The 20,788-nt window shown below is 40.2% G+C and overlaps 1 protein-coding gene across 1 annotated transcript in view; it reads left to right on the top strand.

Annotated features, from left to right (window-relative positions):
- The window catches only part of LOC121442232 (colorectal mutant cancer protein), a 368,334-nt gene that overhangs the window by 103,362 nt on the left and 244,184 nt on the right, over positions 1-20,788 (top strand). The window lies entirely within an intron of this gene.

The following is a 20,788-nucleotide window of genomic DNA, read 5'->3' as shown; positions in this document are numbered from 1 at the left end:
GATCTTTAACCATGGGAATAGTATTAGCTCTTTTTTTTTTTTTAAGCTAAAGTCTCACTATGTAATCCGGGTTAGCCTGAAACTTGATATAGAGACCAGGCTGGGCCTCCAGCTCACAGAGCTCTGTCTACCTTCACCTCCAAAGTGCTGAGATTAAAGGCATGTATCAACAACACACTGGTCATTATGGTCATCTTAATGGCATATTTTTCTTTAAAAAATATAGAGAGGCGAGAGGATGCATGCGTTCTCAGCATTGTAGTGTTTGCTATCTTTGCATTTTGGTATTGAGAATATATTTGTGGATTAAGAATGAGGGGGGAGAAAGCGAGGTCTTCTTGTGTTTCTGTGAGCTTCCGAGAGTTGGCAGACCTGTCCCTTCTCCGCGATCACCCAGGAGAGTCACGATTCTGCGCACTACTTCACTCCTGTCCTACTGTAAGTAGCAGGGGGTGCAGCTTACTGAGGCAGAACTAGCCTGTTCTGCTGCTACAGAAAAAGGCAGGGAAGGAAGGTGTGGCTAGGGACCGTTAAACTCCCAGCCCACGTGTTTACACAGAGAGAGAGAGAGTAGTCCCAGGACAAAGGGGTGGTATAACAGATTTCAAGAGCAAAGCAGGGAATGGCTAGGACAGCAACGGATTACTTATGAGTCAGCCTCTGCTGGACACGGGAAGCTAAACAAGGATTTCCTTTGTTTTTACTTACGTTTCATCATTGAAGGGTTTCTTTGAAAGGAATAGCCCTCTGAACTTTGATTGTGTCGGCTCCTGGGTTTGTAAAAGTTATATGTAGACTGAACTTAAAGGATTGTGACTTTTTTAATATACAGATGTTTTGATTTCTGTGTGTGTGTGTTTTATGCAAACCCATTAATGGGTTTATTTGCTGTAACTTTATGCATAGTAATAGCTAGGAGAGAAAACCTTATTTGGCCTCATCTAACCAGAGGCCTAGGTGGGAGAAAGAACATCTGGACCCTTGTAGCAACCTGTGTTCTGTGATGCAGGGATAGGTTTGCCTGCTCTATTTCTTTCTCTTTTCTTATTGATTTTTATTGAGCTCTACATTTTTCTCTGCTCCCCTCCCTGCCTCTCCCCTTTTCTTCAAGCCTCTCCCAAGGTCCCCATGCTCCCAATTTACTTAGGAGATCTTGTCTTTTTCTACTACCCATGTAGACTAGATCTATGTATGTCTCTTTTAGGATCCTCATTGTTGTCTAGGTTCTCTGGGATTGTGATTTGTGGAGTGTTTTTTGTTTGTTTGTTTTTTTTTCTTTCGCTTTAAAAACCACTTATGAGGGAGTACATGTGATAATTGCCTTTCTGTGTCTGGGTTACCTCACTTAAAATGATGTTTTCTAGCTCCATCCATTTGCCTGCCTGCTGTATTTCTTCCCATGTTGTTGATAGCTCATAGACACTTGTTCTATATCATATAATGTGCAAGCTAATTGAGAGCAATACAAACTATCTCACTCAATCCTCACAACCTTATACCATGAATATGTATATATAGTTGATGATCCGTGTACAGATGAGGAACTTGAGGGTTACAGAGATTACATGGGATGCGATCAACAAAGATGTGAACCCAACTTCATTAGACCCCATGGTTTGATCTTGTAGCCACTCATTTATATAACAGAGGATGCTTCAGCAATACTATGGAAGAAATCACTCTTTCTCCTGACCCACCCTACAGAACCAGTGCTGTGTCTCTCATATCCTGTATACTCCTTTATAGGAGTACAAATGATGCTCCAACTTTTCTACAGATAGCCTTGGTTCACGGCTCACAAACATACATATGGACATGTGCGTGGATGCACGTGCGCGCGCACACACACATACACACACACAAAATACTAACAAGATTTTCATTTTTTTCTGCTTTTGTATAAGACAGTGTTACTACAGCATAATTGAATCCCTTGGTGCTTTTATGCTGGGGCCTCCTGACACAACTGTGTAATTATTTATCCATAGATGATAGTGAGGATTAGCATTAAATGCCGGAAAAAATGTACCTGCAATTTTGATGCACTTAGAGGCATCTATCAAAGATGTATTTGGAACACAGAGGCCTCAGTCTAATTGCCAGGAATGGTAGAGGCTTTCTTAAGTAGCTTTAAAAGCTGAGAGAAAAGGGGTCTCTCATGAGAAAGGATGGCCTCATCTTATCTTTTCAGTAGAGTTCTTTTTTTAGGCACAGAGAAATAGAGTCCTATCTCCAGACTTGTCTCCTTATCGTTTATCTTTTAGGTATAGTCTTGTGCTATGGAAAGGGAAAAGGTATTGCTTTTATTTTTGGTTGTGAGCCCACCCTTTAATGGCTGAGTCATCTCTCCATCCTGAAAAAAGTATTTCTAAGAAACAGATTTTATCAGAAAAACAGGTGCCCCTACTATAATCCCATGAGTAACTGGTCATATTTGTTATGTGTTTGGTACATGTAGGATATTTAATCATTTCATTTAATTAATGAATGACCAGCACCTCTTCAAACCTGTCTCTTCCTATCACTTGCTTGTTGTCACTTACTCTTCCTGAGGGAGAGAAAATGTGCTATCTTTACATGAGTTCAAGAAGTAAACATATTGGGGCTGAGGAGATGGTTCTGTTAGTAAAGCACTTGCCACATAAGTGTGACTGCTGTGGGACAGTGGACTTGTACCCTGTAAAGATTTGTTACTTGTATTTTAATAAAATGCTGATTGGCCAATAGCCAGGAAGTATAGGTGGGGCAGCCAGAACAGGAGAATTCTGGGAAGAGGAAGGCTCAATTTACAGCTGTCTCAGAGGAAGCAAGATGAGAATGCCTCTCTGATAAAAAGTACCAAGCCACGTGGCTAACATAGACGAGAATAATGGGCTAATTTAAGGTGTAAGAATTAGTTAATAAGAAGCCTGAGCTAACAGGCCAACCTGTTTATAATTAATGTAGATCTCTGTGTGATTCTTTCGGAAAGAATGACTGCAGGACCGGGCAGGACAGAAATCTCCGTCAACACATGAGGACCAGAGATTTATTCCCTAGGATCCATATAAAATAACTAGGCACAGTGGTGTAACCTGTCATCCCAGTGTTGGGGAGTTAGGGGCAATGAGATTCCTGGCACTTGTTGGCCAGCCAATCAAGCTAAGTCATCTAGTGTTGGAGATCAGCTTCGACAAAAATATCACTTACCAGGGTAGGGGCATGGGGATTAGAAGAGTTAGTAAAGGGTACAAAGATATGAGTGAAATAATAAGACAGAACATAGAATAGTACTGGAACGGAGTTCCAGTGAATACTGATATCCCCCATGTTTAATTTTCCATACACTTTTATACCCAAATACAACAGGGGGAAGAAGGCAAAAGACAGCTTTAACATGATACAAAGGACAGTTACTTGCTTTAGTACTGAGAGACATCAAGTCATAGCATTCTGTTGTTTGGGCAAGGAACCCACCCTAGACCAAGTATCCTGAAGGTAACTACTCCTAAGGTCAAACCTCCTATTTCAAAAAGAAGTATGCTTGAATATCCTGATCATTGGTCAGGGTGGAGTGAATCCAACTGTATGGACCATCTTAATGTCAAAAGAACCAAGTACCCATACCCTAGGTCAGGATGTGTAGCCCTGGTTTGTTGTTAACAATGCTGAACAACTTCATATCTCTGACCTTCAGACAAGGTGGAAATAGGCCCACATTTTTGGGCCTCCACAATCAATCCTGATTCAGTGAAAAAGCCTGTCTTTAAAAGTAAGATGTAATTCTGACTCCCTTATCAAAAATCAGGAGTCTATAGGTATGCAGATTAACAATTGGGTCTTCAACTCGATTCCATTGATCCACTGTTTCTATGCTGATACCATACAGTTTTTGTTACTATAGCTCTGTAGTAGAGCTTGAAATCAGGGATAGTGATATCTCCAGAAGTTCCTTTATTGAACAGGACTGTTTTGGCTATCCTGGGTTTTTTGTTTTCTGTATGAAGTTGAGCATTGCTCTTTCAAGGTAAAAAATTGTGCTGGGATTTTGATGTAGGTTGCTTTTGGTAAGATTGCCATTTTTACTATGTTAATCCTACCCTTTCATGAGAATGGGAGAACTTTCTGTCTTCTGATATCTTCAATTTCTTTCTTCAAAGGTTGAAGTGGGTTTTTTTATGCAGGTCTCTCAGTTGCTTGGTTACAGCTCCACCAAGATATTGTATGTTATTTGTCACTATTGTGAGTGTGTTGTTTCCCGATTTCTTTCTCAACCTGTTTGTCATTTGTATATAGGAGGACTACTGATTTTTTGAGCTAATCTTACATCCAACCACTTCACTGAAAGTATCTATCAACTGAAGGAGTTCCCTCGTAGAATTTTTGGGGTCACTTATTTATTCTATTCTATTATCTGCAAATAGCAACAAAGTAAGAGAATTAAAGACCAATTTCCCTCATGAGCATTGATGGAAAAATACTCAATAAAATACTCATAAATTGAATCCAAGAACACATCAAAAAGGTCATCTACCATAATCTAGTAGGCTCCATCCCAAAGATGCAGGGATGGTTCAACATATGAAAATCTATCAATGTAATACACCATCTAAACAAACTGAAAGAAAAACTACATCCCATTTCTGGGATGAAACCTTCTTAATGATGGTGGATGATTTGATGATTTTTTTTACGTGTTCTTGGATTCAGTTTTCAAGTGTTTTATTAAATGTTTTTACATCAATGTTCATGAAGGCAATTGCTCTGTAATTCTCTTTCTTGGTTGAATCTTTGTGTCAATGGGGACTCAAGACTGAACTAACAACCAGGGAACCTGCATGGGTCTGACCTAGGCCCCCTACATATATATTCTGATTGTGTATCTTGGTCTTCTTGTGGGACCCCTAAGAGTGGGACCAGGAGCTGTCTTTGACTCTTAGGCCTGCTCTTGGGACCCTTTTCCTTCCACTAGGTTGGCTCATCCAATCTTAATTCAAGGAGAAGCACCTAATCTTATTGCAACATGGTATGCCATGTTTAGCTGATATCCCTGGGAGGGCTTCTGTATTTGTTTTCACTTTTCTGAAGGGAAATGGAGGAGGAATGGATAGGGGAGAGAAAGGTGTGAGGGCAGGAATGAGAGGAGAGGAGGGACGGTAAATACAGTCAGGATGTAATATAGCAGAGATAAATAAATAAATAAATAAATAAATAAATAAATAAATAGTAAAGAACAATTGAGGAGGATACCCAACATTGACCTCTGGCCTCCACACTAGCATGCGCACATATGCACGCACCCCCACATACACATGTACATACAACAACAGAATGTAAGCCTTGTCAAGTACAAAGGCAGAAAAAAAATGACAATCTTCAAATTCTGGCATCAATCCTTCTTATTTTGGAAAGAGCAGTCACTTGTCAGCTATTAGATTTTATTTCATATTTGTAGATGTCAGTATATGTGTCGTATCAAGGAAAATTCTAAAAAAAGTGTCAACAGCCCCTTTGTCTTCCATTTCAGTTTCTGGTAGCCCACCTTTATTATGATAAATGGAATTTGCTGTCCTAGAAACGTGGAGAAATCAGATGAGAGCAGGTGAGCGAGGAGAGAAAAGCCTCCAATCTGGGATTTTGGAGTGCCTGCGGAAAGCAAAAGTGTCCAAAATGAGCTCGGGAGTGCCTTGCTTAGAAGGCACTGTAGGTTTGTGTCAGGGGGCGGGAGGCTCAGGTCACATGTAATGTGACTCTTTGTCTATGCCTTAATCTTATTAAAATCTAGTTTGTCCAAACAATTTTTGGTGATCACAGAGTCCAAATCTGGGCTACAATAGGGCAAAAACCAGAAAGGTCTTTCTGAATTTGGAAAACATAATTCCAAGCCTTTCTGGATTCTAAAGTTTCTGTTGAGCATCTGACGGTACCCTGATGGGCTGGCCTTTATAAGTGTTTTCACATCTTCCCACTCTCAGTAAGAAAGTCGATGTAATAGATGAAAGGGGAATTCAATAAAGAGATCGGAAGACCAGCGGAAACCAAACTGAATTATTGGAAATGAAAAGACAAACCAAGTCAAATCAGAACTCTGTGGAAAATTTCTCAATAGAACAGATCAAGGAAAGGACATAATATCTGAAGCTGAAGACAAAGTAGAGGACAAAAGTAAATTAGTAAGACGTCTGAGCTGTGTTTCAAGATGCTCATGAGACAAAATGTAAAAGCCAAACCTAAGTATCATAAGTATAGTGGAGATGAAGAAAAACCCCATTCTAAAGGCCTAGAAAACTAGACTGAAGAGGTGCCCCGTACACACTGGAGGCCGGACCAAAGGAGCAGAGGCATTCTGTGCGCTCACCAGGTAGGCAGGGCTGAACAGATATTTTGTTATAATGACATAAACTGAAAAAGTACCCCAAAATAGCACACTAATAATACGAAGTCATTTCTATGTTCTATTTTAACTTTTCTTTTGCTCCATATCCAGAAATAATCTTTAACTGTATTGTCCTGGTGCCTTCTGGGGTTTTCCATGTGCATCATATTTTTCTGTCTTGATTCATGGTGTCTGATGTGATAAATTCAAGTATATCACATTCATTCACATGGTATTCATATGTATGGCATCAATCTAGACAAAACAAATAATGTAAAACTAAAAGTATAAATGAAAGTTTCATGTATTTGCGTTTGCCTCTTCATCCTACTTCCCAACCCAAGGAGCATTTCAGGTTATTTTTTGGTTTTGTTTTTTTTTGTTCTTCTTGTTGTTGTTGTTGTTTTGAGACTGGATCTCACTATGCAGTCCTGGATGACCTGGAACTCAGTATGTAAACCAGACAGGCCTCAAAGAGATCTTCCTGACTCTGCCTCCTAGGTGCTGGTATTAAAGATGTAGGTCACTGTGCCAGCTCAAGTTACCTTTTACTAGCATGAATCCAGTTCCTTGCTTGCAGTTTTTCCAGAATTCAGCAGCATTAAGGTTGCGACTTTCTTAGATTTTGCTGGCCAAAAGTAGTTTCCAAAGAATCCAAAAAGGTCAGAGCGATATCAGAAGAGTAAAATATTACCAATGTTGGTTATAAAATAATGATTCAAAATTCCTGTGAAATTCATCTGTTGAGTGATTCCTTTTATAAGAAAAAATTGGCTTATGTTCTTAAAGTTCCGCCTTCAACTAGATTCAACCTGTATTAGAACACTCATGTGCTGTAATGTTTTCCATTAAGCAAATGATTTTAATTGTTCAATTATGGTGTTCAAAATTATCTGTAAGATTTGTTGTTGTTATTGTTGTTTCCTGGGCCAGGACCACTTACAGATTTTGAACTCTTAAAAAAGCCTGGGAGCCATATGTCATTAAGAATGGCTGGTGGCCATGAGAAACATCATTTTTCCCAAGTCAGGTCTAGGTTGGTAGAAACAGAAACTTGGCTGGCTCAAACAAGCAAGATTTTTTTTAATATCACAATTTTTTTATTTAAGAGAAACATTGCATTTTATGAACATGGTAACAAAAGTCAAACTTCAAGTACAGTCCGGAGTGATGATTTTCTTCCAGGGGCATCACAGATATAATACTTAGGTATAGCCACAGAACAGCAACATACTACCGTGGAGGAACACACTACATAACACCTACCAGGACGATCACAGACACAGTACTTAAAGCAAGCAGAATTTAATTCACTTCTCCAGCCAGAGCTTGCTTTGATTTTGTAAATTTGACTTGCACATTCTTATTGTATGAATTACTAGAACTTTCTCTATTTCTTCAATTGCTACAACAATGGCAAAGGGCAGTTGTCTGTAAAGATTTTTAACAGAAAAAGCAGTCAAAAGTCTCTCCCAGTGTAGTAAAAAAGCCAGTTCTCTTTCCTTGCTCCTTTAATTTATTTATCTCATTGTGAGATCTAAAAACAGTACCCATGAGCCTGAGGTGTGACTCAGTGTTACTAACTAGCATATACACAGTTCCAGCTACAGCCTATAAAAAGTCAGTAGTCCTCCACACATTGAACAGCCCTCTATTCTGATTTTCTTGTTCTAATGAAGTGAGGATGTAGGCTGAAATTAAGGAAATGAGCATTTCCAACGTGGCGGTTCAGAGTGACAGATGTAGGCTTGAATGGATTGCCAGCTGCCTTTCCATGCTCAGAAAGAGATGGAGGTACTTCTATGACTGCCTTGCATTTGCTTCTTTATGTTTTCTACATACTCAAATTAGCTAAAATCAGGATCTATGATTTTGATAACCAAAGAAAGAAAAGAAAAATTTGAAAGACTTAGTTTCAATCAGCACATACTAATTGGGCATAGGAACCCTGGGAATACAATCAACGAAGAAATACGCCCCGTCCCGCCCTGCAGTGTGTGTGAGGTGTTTTGTACATTTAAATTTCTTATCTTCTCTGCAGTGTATATCACATGCCCAATAAATGACTATTACACAATGCACAATATCTACATAATAAAATGTTGAAGTTCATATTTTTATAGGTCACATGTACATCAAGGAGGAAATGTTTGTACTAAAAATTTATTCTTGTCTCAAATCAGTATTTTAGGTTATGGAAATGGATGACTCCCATCCGCATTTGGAACTGGGTCTGGTGAAGTTCAAAGTTGCCTTGGGACAGGCTCCCGGGGCCTGCATGGGTCCAGAGAAATATTTGTGGACCTTTCCATTTGTTTCTTCTATCTAAACACTTCAGGCCAGTCCCTAGAATAATAGGCCTACTCGTGCTAAAAGTAGTAACGTATTGGTGTGAGTCTAAGGGCTTCCAGACTTGCCTGGATGTTGCTCTGTGAGCCTCTGAGAAACTGAAGAGTAGGTGGTAGGTCACACACACATCCACGTTCCCTCTCTACACCAAAGCCAAGTGAGGTTTGTAACCAGCAAGGCTCACAGTTGTTTGCTGCTAAAGTCTCAGCAAAGGTCCCGACGATTACTTGAAGTCTTTATAGGTGGCCCCACCTAATAGGACTAAGGACACCTCTGTGACTTCATCGTTCCCACTCCCATAAAGAGCCATCCTATTTTGTAAGTGAAGCCTGTCCTTTGGAGCCTTGTTTGGGAATGCTCTTCCTATTCCTGCCAGCACTGCCACCACCCCATAATCCTGAACCCCCTCTATGTCATCTAGTATCAGCTGAAATGTCTCCCTAAAGACACTTTTCCTGACCATACGTATGTTCTCACCTTCCCCTCCGTATTAGTTGGCTAATGCTGCCTAGCTCCTCTTAAATTGTAGTGCCTTCAATTAACACACATCTTATCGACTCATACATATTTTAGATTTATGTGTGTGAGTGTTTTGTCTTCATGTATGGATGTGAGCCACATGCATGTCTAGTGGCTGTGGATATCAGAAGAGAGCATCAGAACCCATACAACTGAAGTTATAGGTGGATATAAATCACCGTGTGGGTGCTGGGAAGTGAACCCATGTCCTCTGTAAGAATACTAAGTACTCTTAACTACTGAGCCAAATCCACTCCCCTCCAGATCTCTTACATGTTTTAAGGTGGGCACTGATGGCTATAGATTCGGCTCTGAGGACTGCTTTCATTGTATCGCATTAGTTTTTACATGTTATGTTTTCTATTTTCAACCTTTCTTTTAAGTTTTAATTTCTTTCTTATTTCTTCAGTGACCCATTCATCATTCAATAGTGTGCTGTTTAATCTCCATGAATTTATATTTTTCTACAGTTTCTCTTGAGTTCTAACTTTGTTCTACTATTATCAGATAGAACCCAAGAAATTATTTCAATTTTTCTATATTTCTTAAAGCCTTGTTTTGTGTCCAAATATATAACCTGCTATAGAGAAAGGCCTGTGGGTTTCTCAAAAGATGTACAGCGTTCAGTGTTTGGTTAGAATGTTCTGTAGAAGTCTAATAGGTCAATTTGCTCTATGTTGTCAGTCAGCTCTAATTATCTCTCTGTCTTTTTGTGGTGATGACGTGTCTCTTTGTGAGGGCGGAGTTCCGAGGTCACTCACTGTTGTGTCAGGTGTCATCTATGACTTTATATACAGTAGCGTCCCCCCCCCCCCCGCTATTGAGTACAACTGTATACAGTGTGTACAACTGTCTTCTTGATGGCTTGTTCTCTTCATTGATATAAAATAACCCATTTTTCTCTTGAGACTAGTTTTAGTTTGAAATAATTTTATCAGCTATCAGACTAGGGATACCTGTTTGTTTCCTTGTTTATTTTGTCAGAATATAACTTTTCATCCTTCCACTCTTAGGTAATATCTATCATTGATCGTGAGTTTTGTTTCTTGGAGGCAACGAATAAAGGGACATTGTATACATGCAAGGTATTGTCAAATAATTTTTAAAATAAGAATAAATTCCACTTGTTTATTTGCTTGGCCTTAGCACTTGGGAGCTCAGCCTGGACTGTGTATGCCTAGTGACCACAGAGACCAGAAGAGACATCCGATTCCCTGGAACTAGAGTTACAGATGAGTGTGAGCCACGATATGAATGCTGGGAATTGAACCCAGGTCCTCTGGGAAAACATCCGCTGATCCTAACCATTAAAGTGTCTCTCCAGTTCCTATATGTTCTTTAAAAATCTTTTGTTGTGCTTAAGCGGGTGCACTTAGTCTGTAGGCCTTGGCATTCCGGCCTCTCTGTGGTCCCTCCTATTTATGAGGCTTCCCAATGAGCTGCTTTTTTCCTTACTGAAATTACAAAATTTCAGTTTTTTTTTTCTTAGCCTTTTCATTTCTTTATTGAACTCCACTTTCATGTCCTGTACTGATGTACTTATCTCATTCAGCTGTTTGTTTGCATTCTGCTATTTATTCTGGAGTCTGGGTGCCCTTTGATTTCTTTGAACATATTTTTAATCATTCTTTGTGTTCCTTGTCTAAAATGTCATTTACATCAGTCTCACCGGGGCCATTACTGTGAGCTTGGCAATGGTTTTTTGAGGATATAGGTTGTCTTGTTTTGTGAGTGTGTGATTTGTGTTTTCGTGTTGGCGTTTGTGCATGTGCATGTGGATTGCTGGTCTCATGCTTTGTTTGTTTCCTTTCTTTCACTGGACCTAAATGGTGGGGTCTAAATTATAACAGAGTGGAGGTTTCTGGTGTTCAACTGTTAAGCTGCTGTTTATAGCACCAGCCTCTACGCCAGTCCTCGTTGAGAGTAGAATAATAATCATTACTCAGGGAAGGACCCACTATGAAAGTAGAGCGTTAGTCAATTATGAGACATATAGACATATACGTTTAGGCACTGATAATTGTAGAAAGCAGAGGGGCAGTTATAATATTAGGTATACTGATATATTATTGCGGGTATTGGTAAAAAAGAAAAAAGATGAAAAGAAAAAAGTAAGACTAATTCATGTTGGGTTGATAGAGTGCAGAGTGAGGGGTAAACAGATCACAAGAACGGTACGGGGAAAGTATCTGGGGTGAGATGGAAGGCTTTCTGCTAAAAGTAGACTGAAAAAAAAAGTGACAAAACCCATAAATATTAATCCCAGGATTAGGAGGTGGAAACAGGCAAATTTCCGTGAGTTCTAGGCCAGCCTGGTCTACACAGTGAATTCCGGGACAGCCACGGCTACATTGTGAGAACTTGTCTACCAAAAAAACCTAAAAACCAAACCAAAACAAAAACAAACAAAAAGTCCTTGTTTTTTACTGCTGAGTAATACTCTAATATGTATATATTCCATACTTTCTTCATTTGGGCTTCCCACAGGTCAGGGAACCCTGATTGCTCTTCGAGCAGATGAGGGAGGGGGACTTGATCGGGGAAGGGGGAGGGAAATGGGAAGCGGTTGTGGGGACGAGGCAGAAATCCTTAATAAATAAATAAATTTAAAAAATAAAAAAAAACAAAAACAAAAACTGTCAGATAATGCAGAACAAGAGGTAGGCTGTCTTCACGCACTTTCCTGTCCTCCAGCCCTGTACAGTCCACCTGCTGGGGCCTCCTCTTCCTCTTCTCTGGCCCCATTCCCAGGGGACTCTGCAGACTTTCTATGCAGATTCCTTCCTCCCTCACCCCGTGACTTTGTATCAGCCACCAACACCAGGTGCCAGCCACTCTCTGCCTGGAACCCCACCGACCAGGCCAGGGAACCAGGTAAGCGATCTTCACCATCCCTTCCTGCCTCCAATTCCAGTTCCTCGGTCTCATCTCCAGCTCTGGAGCAAACTGTTCTCCCTCTCTGACTACTCCTAGGGGACTCCACTAAGCCTCAGGGAAGACCCAGCTCTCTTCGATCCTGTGAACCTTTGCATCCACCTCCCACCTCCTGCCCTGGCCATCTACATTATTCCTTTGTGTCAGCCTCCCACACATAGACATACATTCTACCCGGAACACCCAGTGGCCACATCTGGCAGGGATTCAGAAGCACTCCTTACCCACCGCAACCATGTTTTCCTAAACTCCAAAGAGGGCAAAAGAAACCAAGGAATACTTACCCAAACAAAGACCAGATATCAACACCTAGAATCACCATCATCTCAAACCCAGATGCCTAGATACCAGTGTGAAAGCACAGTAAAACCCAGGGCAACGTCTCCAGGAGAACCGTGCATCTACCACAGTAGTCCCTGAGCTACTATGAGGAATGCAGCAAAGCCGAGACACAAGACAAGGACCTTCAAATAGCTATTAGTGATGCTCTCAGGGACCTTAAAGTAGAAATCAACACACCCACTAACGAATCTATGAGAACACAATAAATAGTGAAATGAAAAGAAGAAAACAGTTCAAGACATGAAACTAGATGAAGAATCACTAAGGAAAAGTCAAACTGAGGGAAAACTGGAAAGGAAACATTTACGATGTAAAAGAAAAGCCTCAGACGTAAGCCTTAACAACAGAATACAAGCGATGGAAGAGGGGATCTCAGGCACTGAAGTCAAGATAGAAGAAATAGGTACCCCAGTTCAAATAGAGCAAGGATAGAGGAAGGAAAAAAAAAACTCAGGTCAATGGCACAGAAAAAATTCTCAACAGATTCATAGAAGCAAGTTTACCTAACCAAAAGGTGTCTGCTAAGGTACAAGAAGGATACAGAACACCAAATAGACCTGAAAAGAAATTCCCCATGACACACAATAATCAAAACATTAAATGTACAGAGCAATGAAAAAATAGTAAAATTCTCAAAGAAAAAGAACAAATGATATATAAAGGTAGATCTATTAGAATAATACCTTGTGTTTTGATGGTGACTGAAAGCCAGAAGGGGCCAGACAGATATTCTGCCAAGTCTAAAGACCATAGATGCCAGGCCAGACTACTATTCCTAGCAAAACTTTCAATCACAATAGATGAAGAAAGAAAAGCATTCCTTGATAAAAACCAAACTTAAACCAGTATTTATTTACAAATTCAAATATCTAAAAAGCATTAGAAGGAAAAATTCAGCCTGAAAAAGTTAACCACACCCAAAAAAAACCACAAGGAATAAATTATTTCAGGCCAGGAAATCCAGCAGGGGAGTACACCATACCACCACAACAAAATAATAGAAATTAACGCCCACTGCTCATTGACAGCACTTAACATCAATGGTTTCAATTCCCCAATAAAAAGACACAGAGTGACTTATTGGATTCAAAAACAGGATCCATTCTTCTACTGTATCCAAGAAACCCACCTTCACATCAGTGATAGACATCCCCTCAGGGTAAAAGGATAGGAAAAAAAAAAGATTTCCCAAGCAAATAGAGCCAAGAAACAAGCCAGTGCAGCTATTTTGATATCAGACAAAACAGACTTCAAACCAAAAGGAGATTAGACACCAATGGCTGAGAAGCACATGAAGAAATATTTATCCTCCTTAGCCAGGAGGGAAATGAAAATCAAAACTACTTAGGAAATTTCATCTTACACCAGTAGAACTGTCAAAGACCAATAAAACAAATGACAACCCATGCTGACGAGGATGTGGAGTAACACTCATTGGTAGTGAGAATACAAACTTGTACAGCCTCTGTGGAAATCAATGAGATGGTTCCTGAGGAAGCTGGGAATCAATCTACCTCAAGATCCAGTTACACCACTCTTAGACATATACCCAAAGGACACTACATCTTACTACAGAGACACTTGCTCAGACATGTTCATTGCTGCTATATCCATAATAGTCATAATTTGGAAATGGCCTACATGTCCATCAACAGAAGAATGGATAAAGAAAATGTGATACGTTTGCACAATGGGATATTAGCTGCTAAAAAATGAAACCATGATGTTCACAGGTAAATGGAGCTAGAAAACAAATCATTTAGAGAGAAGTAACCCAGACCCGAGAAGTACAAATGTGGTTTTCTATGATCATTAGTGGTTAAATCTTCAATAAGCATGCTACAGTTCATATAATCACAGAGGTTAGGTTTAGAATGAGGAACTAGTGGGGAGGAATGAATCTTCCTAGAAAAGGGAAATAGAATAGTCATTGGATAGATAGCTGGAACAGGAAAATCAAATGGAAAGGGGAAGGGAAAAGGGATAAGTGAGGGAATACTGGGAGCAACAACTAATATTAAGGGCCATTTAGAAGGGTCATGTGGAAACCTAATATAGTAGAATTTCTTAAATATATATGTTATATATATTTCACTTTTATACAATTCATATATATATATGAAATATTAATGGAATTATCAAATAGCAAAGGAGACAAAGTCCCAACTAGACATCTCTCCTCAGCAAATAGAACCTTCAGCACAGGGAGTGGGTTATAAGCTGTTGGCAAAAGAACCTCCATGGATAGCCCCAGACAACACAAGCTATTGCCAAGGTTGTTGGTTGCTTGCCACAAACTTGATGGTAAGGCCTTATTACTGGAGACAACCCCTGCACAACTCATTGAACACAGAGAAGTTGAGCTGGTGTCTACCTAGAGCTTTTACCCCTGTGAGTCAGTGTCCATTGCACCGGAAGGTACTCTGTATGCTACCAGAAGAGAAAGGGAAACAACCACCCATTGTAAACCCTGAGCTCTACAATAGTGTCCTGCCTGTAAGATACACTCATGCAATAGTGGCTCAAAGCTTGTGGGAGTAACCAGCCAATGTCTAATTGGATTGAAGACCTGCTCAATAAGATAGAACCCATGCCCAATACTGCTTGGGTGGCCAAGAACCTGAGATTCGATAGCCCAGGGACCTAGGGGAAAACCAAATACTACTGTTCTGCTAAAGGAGCGTAGCAGTAAGATGACTCCTAATGACATTCTGCTATGCTCATAGGTGAGTGTCTTGCTCAGCCCTCATCAGGTGGGTTTTCTCCTCTAGTAGATGGGAACCAAATGGGGCAATGTACAGCTGAGAAACCTTGGAACCCTCAATCCTAAATGAGATGTCTCCATCAAATTCCCCTTCAGAGTTCAGGGAACCCTGCGAAGGAGAAGCAGAAGGGTTTTAAGAGCCAGATGATAGGGAGGACATCAAGGAATCAAGGTCTTCCACACTCAGCGGGGCTGATGCAAATATGAAGTCCCAGAGACTGTGGCAGCATACACAGGGCCTGCAAGGGGCCATGCCAGATGGGCTCCCAGCACTGAGAGGGGAAGTGGATACACACACCCATCCCTCAACCAAAAGCTATCTCTAATTGAAAACTGCTCGCAAATGAAAATCTAGTTTTCTCCAATGGAGTCTCACTGGGTATACAAACCACTCTTAAGCACAGGTTGCATGCTAGCCATAGATGTCCAACGTAAAATCAACACAATGGCATTTTTGGAGGTCCCTTGTCTGATAAAACTTTGGGTCATTTTTTTTCTTTTCTTTACAGACCTTTAGAAAATAATTTATTTATTTATTTATATGTGTGCTTGCATGTATGCCTGCATGGCAGAAGATCCTGTTATACATGGTTGTATAACATGTGGTTGCTGGGAATTGAACTCGTGACCTCTGGAAAAGCAGCCAGGGCTGTTAACTACTGAGCCATCTCTCCAGCCTCTTTACAGACCTTTTATATATATGTTATAGTTTCCAATGTTGCTTTTATGGAATTTATGTGTGTGCAAATGTGTGTATCTCTATGTCTATATGGGCTTTTTGTCCCTTTTCTTTGACCCTTTTTCTTATTAGCTTGTTTGTTACATCTTGTTCCAGATTGTTTGATATTATCTTATCTTGTTTTATTATTGTATCTTAGTTTTTAGATGCTTGCTATATTCTAAGGAGAGAGAGGAAGAGTGTGGATTTGGGCAGGTGGGAGGATCTGGGAGGAGTTGGGGAAGGAGAAGCTATAATCATAATATATTGTATGAAAAAATCTATTTTCAAGGTTTACAAAAGATAATGCAGAACAGCCCCAGCAAACAAGGCCAGTCGGCTTTATTTGGGAGGAGAAAGAAAAAGGAAAGCGTAAGAAGAGGGAGGGAAAGAGAATAGGAGGAGTGGGTCTGAGCTGGCCTGCTCACTGGCACTGGGTATTAAGTAAAGGAGGAATGGATGTAGAAGGAGAAAGAGCTGGTTAGGGATCGAGGATATGAAACCTGGCTGGCATGATTGCTGGATCCCATCGATTGTCTCCCAGCAACCCTTCATTCACTGAAGAGGCATCCTCGCCAATGCCTGGTCTACATCCATTTGTTTATTTAATTTTATGTGTGTGAGTGTTTTGCCTGCATGTATTTTCATGCATGACTTGCTTGTGTCCACAGAGTCCAGAAGAGGGCCCCAAGTTCCGTGGAACTGGAGTTAGTGACAGCTGTAAGCTCCCTTGTGGGTGATGGGAATCAAGCCCCCATCCTCAGAAGGAGCAATGGGTGTTTGACCACGGAACCATCTCACTCCAGACTCCCGGGTCTTCACCTTCTATATCACTACCACATACAAGTGAAACCTATTCAGAAATGTTTGGCAAACTCTTAGCACTTGCCTTTTTCCTTACCATTTGCCTCTCTAACTCATTTTCTCTGTCTTTTCTACCCAACTAATACCTAATGCCCTATTGATGCTGAATTAATATTTATGGAACAAAGAAGAAACATTATCTTCTAAGTTAGTCGACTGTTTAATGTAGGAGTTAGGTAAACAGATAGGAAATGAGTCGCTCTGATTGTCTACTTTATTTAGCAAATTTTAATTGAATATAATTGAATTGGAGTAAGGGGAATAGATTCACTCTTGTTTACTGAAATGCTTGCATCTATTTCAGCTACAAAGCCTACAATTTTTGTTTTCTCATAATTTCTTGACTCATTTTAAAACAAAATTATTCATATTCGCCTTAAAAGGATTTTTCTATTGAGTAATTTTATATAATAATGTCTTTCAATAACTTCAAATAAATTTATATAAGAAGCTTAAATGTAGAAATAATTAAAATGAACTTTATCATTTTGATAAACAATTTGAGAACACACTGTAAAGCTTCCATATTACATATATGGGTTTTTCTTCTGGGTGGTAAAACAAAGGAAGACACAGATTTTTATTTAGTGTGGTCCAAAATGTTGGACTCACCCCAAAGCTAGCTTTCTGATGACTCACAGGCATGGTACTTAAACCCTGGTTTTACCTTTAAAAACATTTTTAATTGAACTAAAATTTAATTACATTACTATTCCCCTCTTTGTCCAACCTCTCTCATCCTCCCTTTCAAATTTGCACCCTCTTAGTCCTTATTATTATCACATATATGTTATTAAATATATGAAAGCAAACTGCTGAGCTCATTAGTGTTGTTTGCATATGTATTTTTACATGTATGTTTTAGGGCTGACCGCTTGGGTTGGATAACCATTAAGAGACTCATCTCGCAGGGCGATGGTGGCGCACGCCTTTAATCCCAGCACTTGGGAGGCAGAGGTAGGCGGATCTCTGTGAGTTCGAGACCAGCCTGGTCTACAAGAACTAGTTCCAGGACAGGCTCCAAAGCAACAGAGAAACCCTGTCTCGAAAAACCAAAAAAAAAAAAAAAAAAAAAAAAAGCAAAACAAAACAAAAAAAAAAGACTCATCTCTGGAGAAGATTAATTCCTCTCCCATCAGGTTTTAATTGCCTATCGCTAGCTCTTCATCCAGTGCTTTGCCTTAGAGGATGCTGTTTGGCCTCCAGAAAAAGGGAACATTGTCCTTCTAGAGCCAAATTCAGATCGAATGACGGTATTTTCTTACAGTGGGTGTGTTTCTGAGGGAGAGAGTGCTGCCATATGTTTTAGATATTGACTGTATCTGAACCCCCTCCTTCCTGAGAGTTTCCTTCTGGCTCCCATGCTTGCCTGGTGAGTTCTTTAGAACCCAGAAGTTCCTCCTTCCAAATAGCTCCCCCACCCATTCCCCCCAAAATAACAAAGAATTATAGGCTCCAAAACAAACTTGTGAAAATTGGGGTCAAATTTTTTAAAATGCTATGATTCGGGGAAGAAAACTTCTCTTAATTTTTTAAAGCATTTTTTATTAAAAAAATTTTTTAGCTTTGCTACAGAAAATACATCTTTTAAGTCTTATTTCTCAACTTTAAGTAGGAATTCTGTTTTTACAAACTTGAGCAGATTGCATAGAAATGTCTCGTCGCTCCAATGTCTGCGTTCTCGGCAGTACCCATTCTGTCGCTGTGGGAGTCGTTCTCTCGCTCAGAGCAGGCATACCTGATGAAGGTCATTCCATGCCTCTGTGTTACCTTTCAAATAAAGTTGTGGCTTTCGGAAACTGGACTAGTTAACTCCTCTAAAGCTATGTATGTACTCTGTCAGTGAGGAAATGCAGGACAGCCTATTGGAAACACTTAGGAAAATGTCAGTAGCGTTAGGTTGACTGTCTCCTAGAAAGACATTCAGATCAGCTCTGTCCAAGCTGCCAAAATCACCCAAATTGTATTTGAGAGCAGCTAATTGATTTTAAATGATATCACCTATACACAGATTTATCCACCGTGTTTTTTTGCTCAACAGTGCTTTTTTTTTTTTTTTTGGCCAGGGAACTCTGGTAATAATTAAACTGGGTTCTGGTTCCTGAAAATTCTAAAGACTAAGCACTACGCTTTCCGTATTCTAAAATAAACACGCTTCCTGAGAAGCGTAAATATTTTGCAGAAATAGAGGGCTTATAGGTAGACAGACTCTGCTGCCAGTTAAAGGTCTGCTCCACCCAGGGTGACAGTGACATATTTTGTATACGCTTGTGTCTCTCGCAGCGACTCTGGTGCATTCTCTCTAGCAGGATTGTCTTGTCCAGAGCTCCACCACTGTCTGGAAGGTTTATTTCTCGACATGACTAGTTGTATTTCTTTGACTTCCGCAGTATTTCTCACTTACAGTCCGTTTTTCTGTGTGCCAATTTTTACAAGCAGCAGTGTCTGTATGAGTGTCTTTCAGTCATTCTGTGACGCATGCAGTTGGCTTTCCTAGGTTTTTGAGGCGATGATCTTGGTATTTTAATGACTGTGCTTTCAGAAATGAAAGCATACTTTCTTTAAAAGTCAGAAGAAGCCCACAGTGAAATTATGCTGAAAAACAGCTCTCAGATCCTCGAGCGCAAAAAGTCTCTAATGCTTCCCCAGCCCTCAGAGCCTTTCTAAGGTAAGGCAGGAGTCAGGCATGACGGTGGACACTTGTGATCTTCGTTGAGGGGAGGGGAATCCTGATGTCATACGAGGCTCATGAGACTTCGTTTAAAAAGAAACTACAACAAATTTCCATTAATGATAGATAGCATCATATCAGGACTGGGGAGATGGCTCAGGTGGTAAAGTGTCTGGCCTGTCTCATAAGCACACAGACCTGAGTTTGGATTCCTAGTACCCATGTAAATATAAGCCTGGTGATGTGGTACACATCTGGAATTCCAGTGCTGGGGGAGTGGGCGACAGACACAGGATGCTCCGGAGATCATAGGCCAGTCAGTCCGGCCAAATCGATGAGCTGTAGATTCAGTGCGAAACCTTAGATTAAAAAGATGGGATGCAGCATTGATGAGAAAGCTCAGGAGGCGAAGCTGCTTTTGCCGTTCAAGCTTGGCGATTTGAGTTTGACCCTCAGAACCCACCAAAAGGAAGAAAGACAGAACTTACTCCCTTGAGTAGTTCTGACCTCCACACACCAGGGCCATGACACGAGTCTCTCCCTCGCATCATACACAACATACACACAATAATGCATAAACAAATACAATTTAAAAATAAGATACAGTGAAGAAAAAAGGGCACGGAGGTGAGCTTCTAGTACAGATGTGCACACTCATAACACTTAGATGCACACATCAATGATTGTGTTTAAAATGTTTTCCTCTTAAATTGGTATTTTGAAGTATCAGCAGATTGCCTTAGGAAATAAGCTTCATGGTTGAGAACAGGCTTTGGACTTAGATGTGAAATTTGCATCTTTGTTAGGCATTTCTCAGCTTTGTGATTTGAGGAAATGTTTCACCTCTCTGGAATTTAGTTGTCTTCATCTGAAAATAAGACTCACGGTGATCCCCGTGTGGAAAGTCTGCAGAACTGTGCTCTAAAAATGGATATGCTCAAACTGAGGCTCCCCAGAGCTTCCAACCCCTTCAAGACTTACTCAAATATAGCTAGCTCCTACAGTGAATTATCAATAATTGAAATCATCTGACCTTCACCTCTTTATAATTGATTTGCTGCTCTTTCTCCTTAGGATTCACACGGCTCTTCAGCCTTCCTAGACGTCTTCTGATATGCAAATTGTGTGAATTCTTCACTTTGGAAGACTGTTAAATATGAAGGCTGTAATTATACACGGATAGTATCTTTCCTTTTGATGTTTAGAAAACGACTATGGATGGACTCTGGGCATTCTGAATGGTGTACCTTTCCTGATTCTGCATCTTCATTA

Source organism: Microtus oregoni, unplaced genomic scaffold (assembly GCF_018167655.1).
Source record: "Microtus oregoni isolate MIOR12 unplaced genomic scaffold, Mior012 000088F_ref0000325, whole genome shotgun sequence".
Classification (NCBI taxonomy): domain Eukaryota; kingdom Metazoa; phylum Chordata; class Mammalia; order Rodentia; family Cricetidae; genus Microtus; species Microtus oregoni.
The sequence above is the reverse complement of the archived record's forward strand: the minus strand, read 5'-3'. Positions and strand labels throughout refer to the sequence as shown.